This window comes from Oncorhynchus mykiss, chromosome 18, assembly GCF_013265735.2.
Source record: "Oncorhynchus mykiss isolate Arlee chromosome 18, USDA_OmykA_1.1, whole genome shotgun sequence".
NCBI classification, from domain to species: domain Eukaryota; kingdom Metazoa; phylum Chordata; class Actinopteri; order Salmoniformes; family Salmonidae; genus Oncorhynchus; species Oncorhynchus mykiss.
Window position 1 is genome coordinate 46,628,858 of NC_048582.1, and position 13,702 is coordinate 46,642,559.

General features: G+C 42.4%; 1 protein-coding gene across 1 annotated transcript in view; it reads right to left on the reverse strand.

Moving 5' to 3' along the window:
- The window catches only part of LOC110496382 (protein FAM135B), a 63,413-nt gene extending 51,400 nt beyond the window's left edge, over nucleotides 1-12,013 (reverse strand). The window contains exon 1 of the mRNA XM_036952943.1: nucleotides 11,589-12,013. The gene's annotated coding sequence lies outside the window, so the exon portion shown is untranslated. The remainder of the gene's footprint in view (nucleotides 1-11,588) is intronic.
- Nucleotides 12,014-13,702: the final 1,689 nt, after the last annotated feature.

Below are 13,702 nucleotides of genomic sequence, written 5' to 3' on the forward strand. Positions count from 1 at the left end.
GTATTGTACATCAGTGTTGTATTGTACATCAGTGTTGTATTGTACATCAGTGTTGTATTGTACATCAGTGTTGTATTGTTCATCAGTGTTGTATTGTACATCAGTGTTGTATTGTTCATCAGTGTTGTATTGTTCATCAGTGTTGTATTGTACATTGTATTCTACATCAGTGTTGTATTGTTCATCAGTGTTGTATTGTTCATCAGTGTTGTATTGTACATCAGTGTTGTATTGTACATCAGTGTTGTATTGTTCATCAGTGTTGTATTGTACATCAGTGTTGTATTCTACATCAGTGTTGTATTGTTCATCAGTGTTGTATTGTACATCAGTGTTGTATTCTACATCAGTGTTGTATTGTTCATCAGTGTTGTATTGTACATCAGTGTTGTATTCTACATCAGTGTTGTATTGTACATCAGTGTTGTATTGTTCATCAGTGTTGTATTGTTCATCAGTGTTGTATTGTTCATCAGTGTTGTATTGTTCATCAGTGTTGTATTGTACATCAGTGTTGTATTGTTCATCAGTGTTGTATTGTTCATCAGTGTTGTATTGTTCATCAGTGTTGTATTCTACATCAGTGTTGTATTGTTCATCAGTGTTGTATTGTTCATCAGTGTTGTATTGTACATCAGTGTTGTATTGTACATCAGTGTTGTATTGTTCATCAGTGTTGTATTCTACATCAGTGTTGTATTGTACATCAGTGTTGTATTCTACATCAGTGTTGTATTGTACATCAGTGTTGTATTGTACATCAGTGTTGTATTGTTCATCAGTGTTGTATTGTTCATCAGTGTTGTATTGTACATCAGTGTTGTATTGTACATCAGTGTTGTATTGTTCATCAGTGTTGTATTGTTCATCAGTGTTGTATTGTTCATCAGTGTTGTATTCTACATCAGTGTTGTATTGTACATCAGTGTTGTATTGTACATCAGTGATGTATTGTACATCAGTGTTGTATTCTACATCAGTGTTCTATTGTACATCAGTGTTGTATTCTACATCAGTGTTGTATTGTACATCAGTGTTGTATTCTACATCAGTGTTGTATTGTACATCAGTGTTGTATTCTACATCAGTGTTGTATTGTACATCAGTGTTGTATTGTTCATCAGTGTTGTATTGTTCATCAGTGTTGTATTCTACATCAGTGTTGTATTGTACATCAGTGTTGTATTGTACATCAGTGTTGTATTGTACATCAGTGTTGTATTGTACATCAGTGTTGTATTGTTCATCAGTGTTGTATTCTACATCAGTGTTGTATTGTACATCAGTGTTGTATTCTACATCAGTGTTGTATTGTACATCAGTGTTGTATTGTACATCAGTGTTGTATTGTTCATCAGTGTTGTATTGTTCATCAGTGTTGTATTGTACATCAGTGTTGTATTGTACATCAGTGTTGTATTGTTCATCAGTGTTGTATTGTTCATCAGTGTTGTATTGTTCATCAGTGTTGTATTGTTCATCAGTGTTGTATTGTTCATCAGTGTTGTATTGTACATCAGTGTTGTATTGTTCATCAGTGTTGTATTCTACATCAGTGTTGTATTCTACATCAGTGTTGTATTGTTCATCAGTGTTGTATTGTTCATCAGTGTTGTATTCTACATCAGTGTTGTATTCTACATCAGTGTTGTATTGTTCATCAGTGTTGTATTGTACATCAGTGTTGTATTGTTCATCAGTGTTGTATTCTACATCAGTGTTGTATTGTACATCAGTGTTGTATTGTACATCAGTGTTGTATTGTACATCAGTGTTGTATTCTACATCAGTGTTGTATTGTACATCAGTGTTGTATTCTACATCAGTGTTGTATTGTACATCAGTGTTGTATTCTACATCAGTGTTGTATTGTACATCAGTGTTGTATTCTACATCAGTGTTGTATTGTACATCAGTGTTGTATTGTTCATCAGTGTTGTATTGTTCATCAGTGTTGTATTCTACATCAGTGTTGTATTGTACATCAGTGTTGTATTCTACATCAGTGTTGTATTGTACATCAGTGTTGTATTGTACATCAGTGTTGTATTGTTCATCAGTGTTGTATTCTACATCAGTGTTGTATTGTACATCAGTGTTGTATTCTACATCAGTGTTGTATTGTACATCAGTGTTGTATTGTACATCAGTGTTGTATTGTTCATCAGTGTTGTATTGTTCATCAGTGTTGTATTGTACATCAGTGTTGTATTGTACATCAGTGTTGTATTGTTCATCAGTGTTGTATTGTACATCAGTGTTGTATTCTACATCAGTGTTGTATTGTACATCAGTGTTGTATTCTACATCAGTGTTGTATTGTACATCAGTGTTGTATTCTACATCAGTGTTGTATTGTACATCAGTGTTGTATTGTTCATCAGTGTTGTATTGTTCATCAGTGTTGTATTCTACATCAGTGTTGTATTGTACATCAGTGTTGTATTCTACATCAGTGTTGTATTGTACATCAGTGTTGTATTCTACATCAGTGTTGTATTGTTCATCAGTGTTGTATTGTACATCAGTGTTGTATTGTTCATCAGTGTTGTATTGTTCATCAGTGTTGTATTCTACATCAGTGTTGTATTGTACATCAGTGTTGTATTGTTCATCAGTGTTGTATTGTACATCAGTGTTGTATTGTTCATCAGTGTTGTATTCTACATCAGTGTTGTAGTGTTCATCAGTGTTGTATTGTTCATCAGTGTTGTATTGTTCATCAGTGTTGTATTGTTCATCAGTGTTGTATTGTTCATCAGTGTTGTATTGTACATCAGTGTTGTATTGTACATCAGTGTTGTATTGTACATCAGTGTTGTATTGTACATCAGTGTTGTATTGTACATCAGTGTTGTATTGTTCATCAGTGTTGTATTGTACATCAGTGTTGTATTGTTCATCAGTGTTGTATTGTTCATCAGTGTTGTATTGTACATTGTATTCTACATCAGTGTTGTATTGTTCATCAGTGTTGTATTGTTCATCAGTGTTGTATTGTACATCAGTGTTGTATTGTACATCAGTGTTGTATTGTTCATCAGTGTTGTATTGTACATCAGTGTTGTATTCTACATCAGTGTTGTATTGTTCATCAGTGTTGTATTGTACATCAGTGTTGTATTCTACATCAGTGTTGTATTGTTCATCAGTGTTGTATTGTACATCAGTGTTGTATTCTACATCAGTGTTGTATTGTACATCAGTGTTGTATTGTTCATCAGTGTTGTATTGTTCATCAGTGTTGTATTGTTCATCAGTGTTGTATTGTTCATCAGTGTTGTATTGTACATCAGTGTTGTATTCTACATCAGTGTTGTATTGTACATCAGTGTTGTATTGTTCATCAGTGTTGTATTGTTCATCAGTGTTGTATTGTTCATCAGTGTTGTATTGTTCATCAGTGTTGTATTGTTCATCAGTGTTGTATTGTACATCAGTGTTGTAATGTTCATCAGTGTTGTATTGTTCATCAGTGTTGTATTGTTCATCAGTGTTGTATTTTACATCAGTGTTGTATTGTTCATCAGTGTTGTATTGTTCATCAGTGTTGTATTCTACATCAGTGTTGTATTCAGTGTATTACACAATGGAAAAGGCGTAATTTATTTGGTTTAGTCAACATTTCCCAAGTCTCACTTGAGCCCAGTTCTAGTCAGCTGTTGTCAGTTGTCTTACATTGAGTCAAAAGCAGGAGCTCTGCATTTTCATCTCTCTGTCTGGGACATATACAGGCTACAGCTGGGACTGAACACTGTGTGCCTTACAGAAACACAGGAGGTTGCATATCAGTCAATCTCTCTCTCTCTCTCACTGGTTCTCGCTGTCACACACACACACACACACAATCCCAGGGTAACCGCTAGATCATGCTGACTGTCAACAGAAGTACTGTATATGGCAGAGGCTGCATTATCTCCCCTGCTAATCAACCGAGGCAGAAGTTCATCAATAGTAGAATGTAAATAGGTCACAGGCACAGTATCTCCAGACCATAGATTTACATAGAACTTTGACAGGATCTCTGTGATACACAAACAGTTTCAAGGGTATTACATGTTTGCAATAATTCCCTTACTTCTACTGAGCGTGTCTGCCTGCGCTGATGATGATGAGGATGTGGGGAAGGATGACGATGAGGAGGAGGATGATGATGAAAAAATTGACCTTTACCATCTCGTCTCTACTACTCTGTTGAGCCATCAGCTTCCATTTCAAAGTTGACGATTGATGTGAAGAAGCCTGCTGAATGTACAGTAGGGTGTTAGTCATAGCAATAGAAGAGATGTGTGGGTCTGATTGCACAGTGTACCAGCCTGGTAACAAAGAATCCACATGCTGAATGAATGGCATTGAACCACAGAATTTAATAGATGCTGCTAAATGTCCCTGACCTACAGTACACTGCTCCAGCTACACATTGTCCCTGACCTACACTGCTCCAGCTACACATTATCCCTGACCTACACTGCTCCAGCTACACATTGTCCCTGACCTACACTGCTCCAGCTACACATTATCCCTGACCTACACTGCTCCAGCTACACATTGTCCCTGACCTACACTGCTCCAGCTACACATTGTCCCTGACCTACAATGCTCCAGCTAGACATTGTCTCAGGCTGGGTCAACTGCTGTGGCTTTGTCTCTCAGTTTAATCAAAAGGATCTCTATAGTCAGTTAAATGACACTTACTGTATGTACAAGATAAGCCAGAAAAGATCATCTGTGATTCAAAGAGACCTTCACTTAAATTGTAGTTCAAGTGTTAAGACAGATGAAGTCTAGACAGAATACTAAGACCTGGAGATTGTTTTCCAGTATGATATGTTCTAGGTCTGTCCCCGACTAAAAAACATATTGGTCGACCAAGAGTCTTCTGCTCTGTCGACCAATCGATTGGTCTGAATTTTTAAACGTGTATTTTTCCACATGCTATGTGTTTTAATCAAATCAACTTGATTCACTAAGCTTATCTGATGCTTTAAGCACACTGTTTGGTTAAATAATTAAGACACACAGATGACTAGAGGGAGTCAGACCAGCAATTGATTTGATTGTGCCAGGCCGGGCTCAGACTTGCTGCGCCGTGTTAAAAAAAGACAGCAAGTGACTGTGACAAACACCCGTTGCCTCTCTCTTCTCCCTGCTGCAGCGACCACCACAGAACATCAAAGTGTTTATCACACTGTCCATGTTGCTGAAGCTGCAACATAATTACAGCCATTCTGTGACCAAAAACATTCCCTATTCCCTCAACCCTCGCTCTCTTTATGTGACACATGTATGCATCGGATGCACGTGACCAATAGGGCCTGACCTCTAGCATATCCTATGCTATGGGGTTTCATTATGTGGTTTCCTCTCTACTCACTTTCCTTAGGCAATAAGACAAGGGCTATTTTCTCGTCTCCGCATTCTGCTGCTGCATCCGCTCTCAACCCCAATATGCTGGTAAACTTTGCTATTGTGCACATAGCAACATGGTCGAGTTAAAGGTGCCAATTCAACAGTGCACTGGTGTGTTTCAGAACCGAGGACAGCGACCACTATCCAACGCAGGAGAAAGTGCATTTGTTTTAAAATAATATCATTTGTATTCGCGTTGCACCATTGTTCTTACATAATTTAACCATATAGAATTTCAGTACCACATGTCAGACTGATGGACTGTGCCATCCCCACAGCCTCCAAATGAATCAGTCCACTCAGACAGGCACCAATAAGACAGGTGTCTTGTATGTCATGATGTTCATGTTTTTATTTGTCACTGCTCGACTAAAGTAATCTCAGTCGTCTACAGCCTATTGATCAAACAATCGACCAGTCGACTAAATGGGTTCAGCCCTAAAATGCTCTTCACCATTTACCATGCAGGTAGCTGATGGGGATGCTCTGAAGTCCAATTACAATAGACCCTTTAATGTGCTGCTGCTTGTGGCCATATTCTGCCGTTCTGTTGAGCCTGCAGGTAAAAATCATTAAACCCTAATCATGACAAAGTGCCACCTGCTTGGGTTAAAGACACACTTTCAGATTACTATTTAATGCAGAGTATTATAACACTACTGAGTCTGAGGCTCTATGAGGCTATTACAGGTTACACTGCTGAGGCTGGGGCTCTATGAGGCTATTACAGGTTACACTACTGAGGCTGGGGCTCTATGAGGCTATTACAGATTACACTACTGAGTCTGAGGCTCTATGAGGCTATTACAGGTTACACTACTGAGTCTGAGGCTCTATAAGGCTATTACAGGTTACACTGCTGAGGCTGGGGCTCTATGAGGCTATTACAGGTTACACTACTGAGTCTGAGGCTCTATGAGGCTATTACAGGTTACACTGCTGAGGCTGGGGCTCTATGAGGCTATTACAGGTTACACTACTGAGTCTGAGGCTCTATGAGGCTATTACAGGTTACACTGCTGAGGCTGGGGCTCTATGAGGCTATTACAGGTTACACTACTGAGGCTGGGGCTCTATGAGGCTATTACAGATTACACTACTGAGTCTGAGGCTCTATGAGGCTATTACAGGTTACACTGCTGAGGCTGGGGCTCTATGAGGCTATTACAGGTTACACTACTGAGGCTGGGGCTCTATGAGGCTATTACAGATTACACTACTGAGTCTGAGGCTCTATGAGGCTATTACAGGTTACACTACTGAGTCTGAGGCTCTATGAGGCTATTACAGGTTACACTGCTGAGGCTGGGGCTCTATGAGGCTATTACAGGTTACACTACTGAGTCTGAGGCTCTATGAGGCTATTACAGGTTACACTGCTGAGGCTGGGGCTCTATGAGGCTATTACAGGTTACACTACTGAGTCTGAGGCTCTATGAGGCTATTACAGGTTACACTGCTGAGGCTGGGGCTCTATGAGGCTATTACAGGTTACACTACTGAGGCTGGGGCTCTATGAGGCTATTACAGATTACACTACTGAGTCTGAGGCTCTATGAGGCTATTACAGGTTACACTGCTGAGGCTGGGGCTCTATGAGGCTATTACAGGTTATAGTGCTGAGGCTGGGGCTCTATGAGGCTATTACAGGTTACACTACTGAGGCTGGGGCTCTATGAGGCTATTACAGGTTACACTGCTGAGGCTGGGGCTGGGGCTCTATGAGGCTATTACAGGTTACAGTGCTGAGGCTGGGGCTCTATGAGGCTATTACAGGTTACAGTGCTGAGGCTGGGGCTCTATGAGGCTATTACAGGTTACACTGCTGAGGCTGGGGCTCTATGAGGCTATTACAGATTACACTACTGAGGCTGGGGCTCTATGAGGCTATTACAGGTTACACTGCTGAGGCTGGGGCTCTATAAGGCTATTACAGGTCACACTGCTGAGGCTGGGGCTCTATGAGGCTATTACAGGTTACACTGCTGAGGTTGGGGCTCTATGAGGCTATTACAGGTTACACTACTGAGGCTGGGGCTCTATGAGACTATTACAGGTTACACTACTGAGGCTGGGGCTCTATGAGGCTATTACAGGTTACACTGCTGAGGCTGGGGCTCTATGAGCCTATTACAGGTTACACTACTGAGGCTGGGGCTCTATGAGGCTATTACAGGTTACACTGCTGATGCTGGGGCTCTATGAGGCTATTACAGGTTACACTACTGAGAATGGGGCTCTATGAGGCTATTACAGGTTACACTGCTGAGGCTGGGGCTCTATGAGGCTATTACAGGTTACACTACTGAGGCTGGGGCTCTATGAGACTATTACAGGTTACACTGCTGAGGCTGGGGCTCTATGAGGCTATTTATTACAGGTTACACTGCTGAGGCTGGGGCTGGGGCTCTATGAGACTATTACAGGTTACACTTCTGAGGCTGGGTCTCTATGAGGCTATTACAGGTTACACTGCTGAGGCTGGGGCTCTATGAGGTTATTACAGGTTACACTACTGAGGCTGGGGCTCTATGAGGCTATTACAGGTTACACTACTGAGGCTGGGGCTGGGGCTCTATGAGGCTATTACAGGTTACACTGCTGAGGCAGGGGCTGGGGCTCTATGAGGCTATTACAGGTTACACTGCTGAGGCTGGGGCTCTATGAGACTATTACAGGTTACACTGCTGAGGCTGGGGCTGGGGCTCTATGAGGCTATTACAGGTTACACTGCTGAGGCTGGGGCTCTATGAGGCTATTACAGGTTACACTACTGAGGCTTGGGCTCTATGAGGCTATTACAGGTTACACTGCTGAGGCTGGGGCTGGGGCTGTATGAGGCTATTACAGGTTACAGTGCTGAGGCTGGGGCTCTATGAGGCTATTACAGGTTACAGTGCTGAGGCTGGGGCTCTATGAGGCTATTACAGGTTACAGTGCTGAGGCTGGGGCTGGGGCTCTATGAGGCTATTACAGGTTACAGTGCTGAGGCTGGGGCTCTTTGAGGCAATTACAGGTTACACTACTGAGGCTGGGGCTCTATGAGGCTATTACAGGTTACACTGCTGAGGCTGGGGCTCTATGAGGCTATTACAGGTTACACTGCTGAGGCTGGGGCTGTGGCTCTATGAGGCTATTACAGGTTAAAGTGCTGAGGCTGGGGCTCTATGAGGCTATTACAGGTTACACTGCTGAGGCTTGGGCTCTATGAGGCTATTACAGGTTACAGTGCTGAGGCTGGGGCTCTATGAGGCTATTACAGGTTACAGTGCTGAGGCTGGGGCTCTATGAGACTATTACAGGTTACACTGCTGAGGCAGGGGCTGGGGCTCTATGAGGCTATTACAGGTTACAGTGCTGAGGCTGGGGCTCTATGAGGCTATTACAGGTTACAGTGCTGAGGCTGGGGCTGGGGCTCTATGAGGCTATTACAGGTTACAGTGCTGAGGCTGGGGCTCTTTGAGGCAATTACAGGTTACACTACTGAGGCTGGGGCTCTATGAGGCTATTACAGGTTACAGTGCTGAGGCTGGGGCTCTATGAGGCTATTACAGGTTACAGTGCTGAGGCTGGGGCTCTATGAGGCAATTACAGGTTACACTACTGAGGCTGGGGCTCTATGAGGCTATTACAGGTTACACTATTGAGGCGGGGGCTCTATGAAGCTATTACAGGTTACAGTGCTGAGGCTGGGGCTCTATGAGACTATTACAGGTTACAGTGCTGAGGCTGGGGCTCTATGAGGTTATTACAGGTTACACTACTGAGGCTGGGGCTCTATGAGGCTATTACAGGTTACACTACTGAAGCTGGGGCTCTATGAGGCTATTACAGGTTACACTACTGAGGCTGGGGCTCTATGAGGCTATTACAGGTTACAGTGCTGAGGCTGGGGCTCTATGAGGTTATTACAGGTTACACTACTGAGGCTGGGGCTCTATGAGGCTATTACAGGTTACAGTGCTGAAGCTGGGGCTCTATGAGACTATTACAGGTTACACTACTGAGGCTGGGGCTCTATGAGGCTATTACAGGTTACACTACTGAAGCTGGGGCTCTATGAGGCTATTACAGGTTACAGTGCTGAGGCTGGGGCTCTATGAGGTTATTACAGGTTACAGTACTGAGGCTGGGGCTCTATGAGGCTATTACAAGTTTTATGCTAGTGCTCTATGGGGGAAGCACAACAAGCCCCTGGCTCTTCTCTCACTGACCTGGCTTGTATGTTCAGCTTGCAAATAGACTGACATTTCAATAACTGAAATAAGGACACAACCCAGTACACTCGTAGTATTCGTATATTAGCCTACCAGTAGTTCGTAGACCTGAAATAGTCTAGAAAAATTAAGGTCAGCACAATAATATGGATTCAAATGTTATTTTTCACCACAGACTTTCCTACCTGCAGTCTGCAGGTAGGCTATCTTCTATTTTTCTCCTTCTGAGAGTATAACCAAATATCTCAGGATCAGACATTATTCAGAGTATAGCAGCCTACTGTAGCTACTTTCCTATATTTGGAGTGCGTATTTGGAGAGTCATAACTGAGACAACTGGCCAAGCGTAGACGTAATCCTAGGACAGTCGCAGTGTCATGACAACCGGCTGAATGTTTACACAACACCGTCACATGACAGGAAATGATTCTCACACACTCACTTCATAATGAACCTCCATCTCATGAAGCAGACTAGAATAAAAGGCAAACACACCGTCCCTACAAATAAATAGAACACACTGGAATACAACAACACCATCCCACAGAATAGACACTCCAGCACACTGGAATACAACAACACCATCCCACAGAATAGACACTCCAGCACACTGGAATACAACAACACCATCCCACAGAATAGACACTCCAGCACACTGGTATCCTTATACTCCATGCCACACAATAAATGAAATGGCTATTTTCTTGGTTTAAAGACAAATCAGCCTAAATGTGTTGTTGAGCTACAAGAATAGCAGTAGGCTTATGCTAAACTTGTACACTGATCTGTCCCTCCATGCACCGACTGGAACTAGGCTATATGAGATGTGTGAACTACCCGCTTCTTAAAAGTCACAATCCCCAGGAATGAAGCACCAAGTAAGGAAGGGAGCTGCAGCAAAAATATGTGATTCGGGGAGAGCCTAACTGACTGTGTAACGGAGAGAGAAGATTATGTAAATCGTGTGATAGTGAACTCCGGGCCAAGTTCTTCTCAGGACATTAGCTACTGTAGAAATACTAGTTTCGTTCACAGTCACACACACATTTCTGGAAGGGTGAAGAGTGGGTGAGGGTTACAGTGACTTACTGAACTTGCACTTCTGTTCTGTGCTGATAACAATGTGTAACATTTCTCCAAAGTCTCTAATATAATATATCATAGTAATTCACCCCATCAAGTCATCCAACTAGCCAAGGAACATAACATTGCTGTGGCCTGTGTGCTGTTGGTACCATGGTTGGGGCTGTTGGTACAGTGGTTGGGGCTGTTGGTACAGTTGTTGGAGGGTTGATGGAGGTGGAATAAGATCTGTCTAACAGCAGATTGTGTGAAACGTCAATGCTGTCTTCACACGAAAGTCCCATGTGGTCTGACTACATTTCGCCCGGAGCGGATGGACCTGGGTGGGTTGAAGTCAGCTGGAAAATCCTTGTTTTATCACTTCAGGAATCTGCTGTAGGGGTCTGCTGAAGTGCTAGGAAAGTAGACTGTTCACCAAGCGGACAGCTGAATGCAGTGTGTAGCAGACAATGCACCTGCCCTCCACTAAGCAGCTATGGGGGTTTGCCAAATGTTTTCCATAAAATGATTTGCTCTGTGTGTGTGCGTGTGCGTGTGTGTGTGCGTGAGTGAGTGAGTGAGTGAGTGAGTGAGTGAGTGAGTGAGTGAGTGAGTGAGTGAGTGAGTGAGTGAGTGAAAGACACAACGTTCTACTGTTAGTATTTTAGTGATGCTGTTACAGCCAACGCTGCTATTATAGACTCATCAACCTTTTAACCGCAACTAAATGATGAGCTGGAGCGTCGGCAACAATTTAGCAGACAGGTCTGTTACAACCTTGTCAAAACATTCTGTTTCACAATATAGCAGCAAGCAACAGCCGGCCCGTTATATTCTCTGTCTGTCCCACTGCACTGTGATGGACAATGAGGATGCTAGCTACAATGTAACAGACCTTACCTTGCTCACTGATGCGCTGCGAATCCCCACGCAATAACCAGTGTCCACCACTGTCCACAAGGCTTTGGCTTCACAACCTACAGCGACCCTTGCCTTTCAGATCTACGGAGGTATGATGCCTTGTCTGTGTTCAGTGGTTATATCGCTGCTGTAAGCTGCTGCTCACCGCTTCTCCTGCTGCTGTTGCCATGGTTATCCATTCAGCCCCTGTATCCTTGTCTTCTGCAGTGCAAAACACTAGAAGTCAGCCTCCTAGCTTAGCTTACGTTTCCCCCATCATGACAGTAATGTTCAATTTGTCTAAGTGGTGCGCCTGGCCTGTCTCGTGGTTTAGCTTCGTGTTTATCCTCTTTCTGGTGGTTGACACATCGTTTCGGGAGAATATTATCAGTCAGCATGCACAGGGTAGACCAGAGTCCTGCGGTGGCTGCTGCATGCTTGTGCACTGTGCTTACAATAGACGGGCTGACGTCAACGCCGGCTGAGAAATTAAACACTGAAATAGTCCATCTGACACCTTTCACCATCGCTATCAACACAAATACAATAGGCTATGTTTACAGTCATTAGGTTGTTAGCATTTCTAAATTCGGTGTATTCTACAACTATTATGGGATTGAGAAGCAAAATATGGAGTCGTGGAGTTAAGAGTTCAGTAAACACAAGAAGTTAGAGGGGTGTTCAACAACAATGACAGTAATCTAGTGATAGGGTTTACCAAATAAAACTTTTACAAAATTATACAAATTCCTGGTGAACAGGTTGGAGCACTCATAAACAGGCAGAGATATACATTTTATAACGCTCAGGGTTTATTCCATGATCTGATGCCTACACAGGTATAGCCTACTGACGTTTTGACGTCACATGACAGGTTCCTCAGAGTCAAGGAGATATGTCAGGTACCAGTAATAACATTCCCCAGCGGCTCAACATCTGTATGTCAGCAGGCTATTGTGCAACTCATCTCCACTTTCATAGTTACTCTTCTCCATCCTCTCTCTCTCTCGCTCTCTCTCTCTCCCTCTCAAATATAGATAAAGCCTTATCTTAGAACCCACGGTTCATCTCTAACAGGTTCTACCCATCATTATTCCTATGCGTCTGACAGAAGAGGGATTGCAGGTGTGTAGACAGAGTCATGTGACCAGAAGCATCTAGAACCATCTGCTAAAGGTATAAACACTTCCTGTAGTTATCTATATAGTTATCTGTATGTGCTGTTAGGACCTGCGGAGTGAAGTATGTGTTTCTCTCTCAAACAGAAGTCCTGCGTTTAGCAAGATCATCATCAGAGCTGACACTGAGGCTGACTGGCTGCATATAGTTAATTTACTATGTAGGGCCAGGCTACTCGTAGCTCACAGTTCCTACACTAGGCTATAACAGATGTATTGGTATCTTGAGCATACTAAAATGTTGCATAGGATTTCTGCCTAAAATGCAAAACTTGTGTCTTGCACATTCAGAGATGGTACATAGGATTTCTGCTTCAAGTGGAAATTGGTCATATAAGTTAACCATTTACAGTTGAAGCCGGAAGTTGACATAAGGCTAAAGGCAAATACATTTAAATTCCGTTTTTCACAAATCCTGACATTTAATCCTAGTAAAAATGCCCAGTCTTAGGTCAGTTAGGATCACCACTTTATTTTAAGAATGTGAAATGTCAGAATAATAGTAGAGAGAATGACTTATTTCAGCTTTTATTTCTTTCATCACATTCCCAGTGAGTCAGAAGTTTACATACACTCAATTAGTATTTGGTATCATTGCCTTCAAATTGTTTAACTTGGGTCAAATCTTTTGGGTAGCCTTCCACAAGCTTCCCACAATAAGTTGGGGGGAATATTGGCCCAGTGTAACTGAGTCAGGTTTGTAGGCCTCCTTTCACGCACACTCTTTTTCAGTTCTGCCAACACATTTTCTTTAGGATTGAGGTCAGGGCTTTGTGATGGCCACTCCAATACCTTGACTTTGTTGTCATTAAGCCATTTTGCCACAACTTTGGAAGTATGCTTGGGGTCATTGTCCATTTGGAAGACCCATTTAAAAAAATAAATATTAACCTTTATTTAACTAGGCAAGTCAGTTAAGAACAAATTCTTATTTTC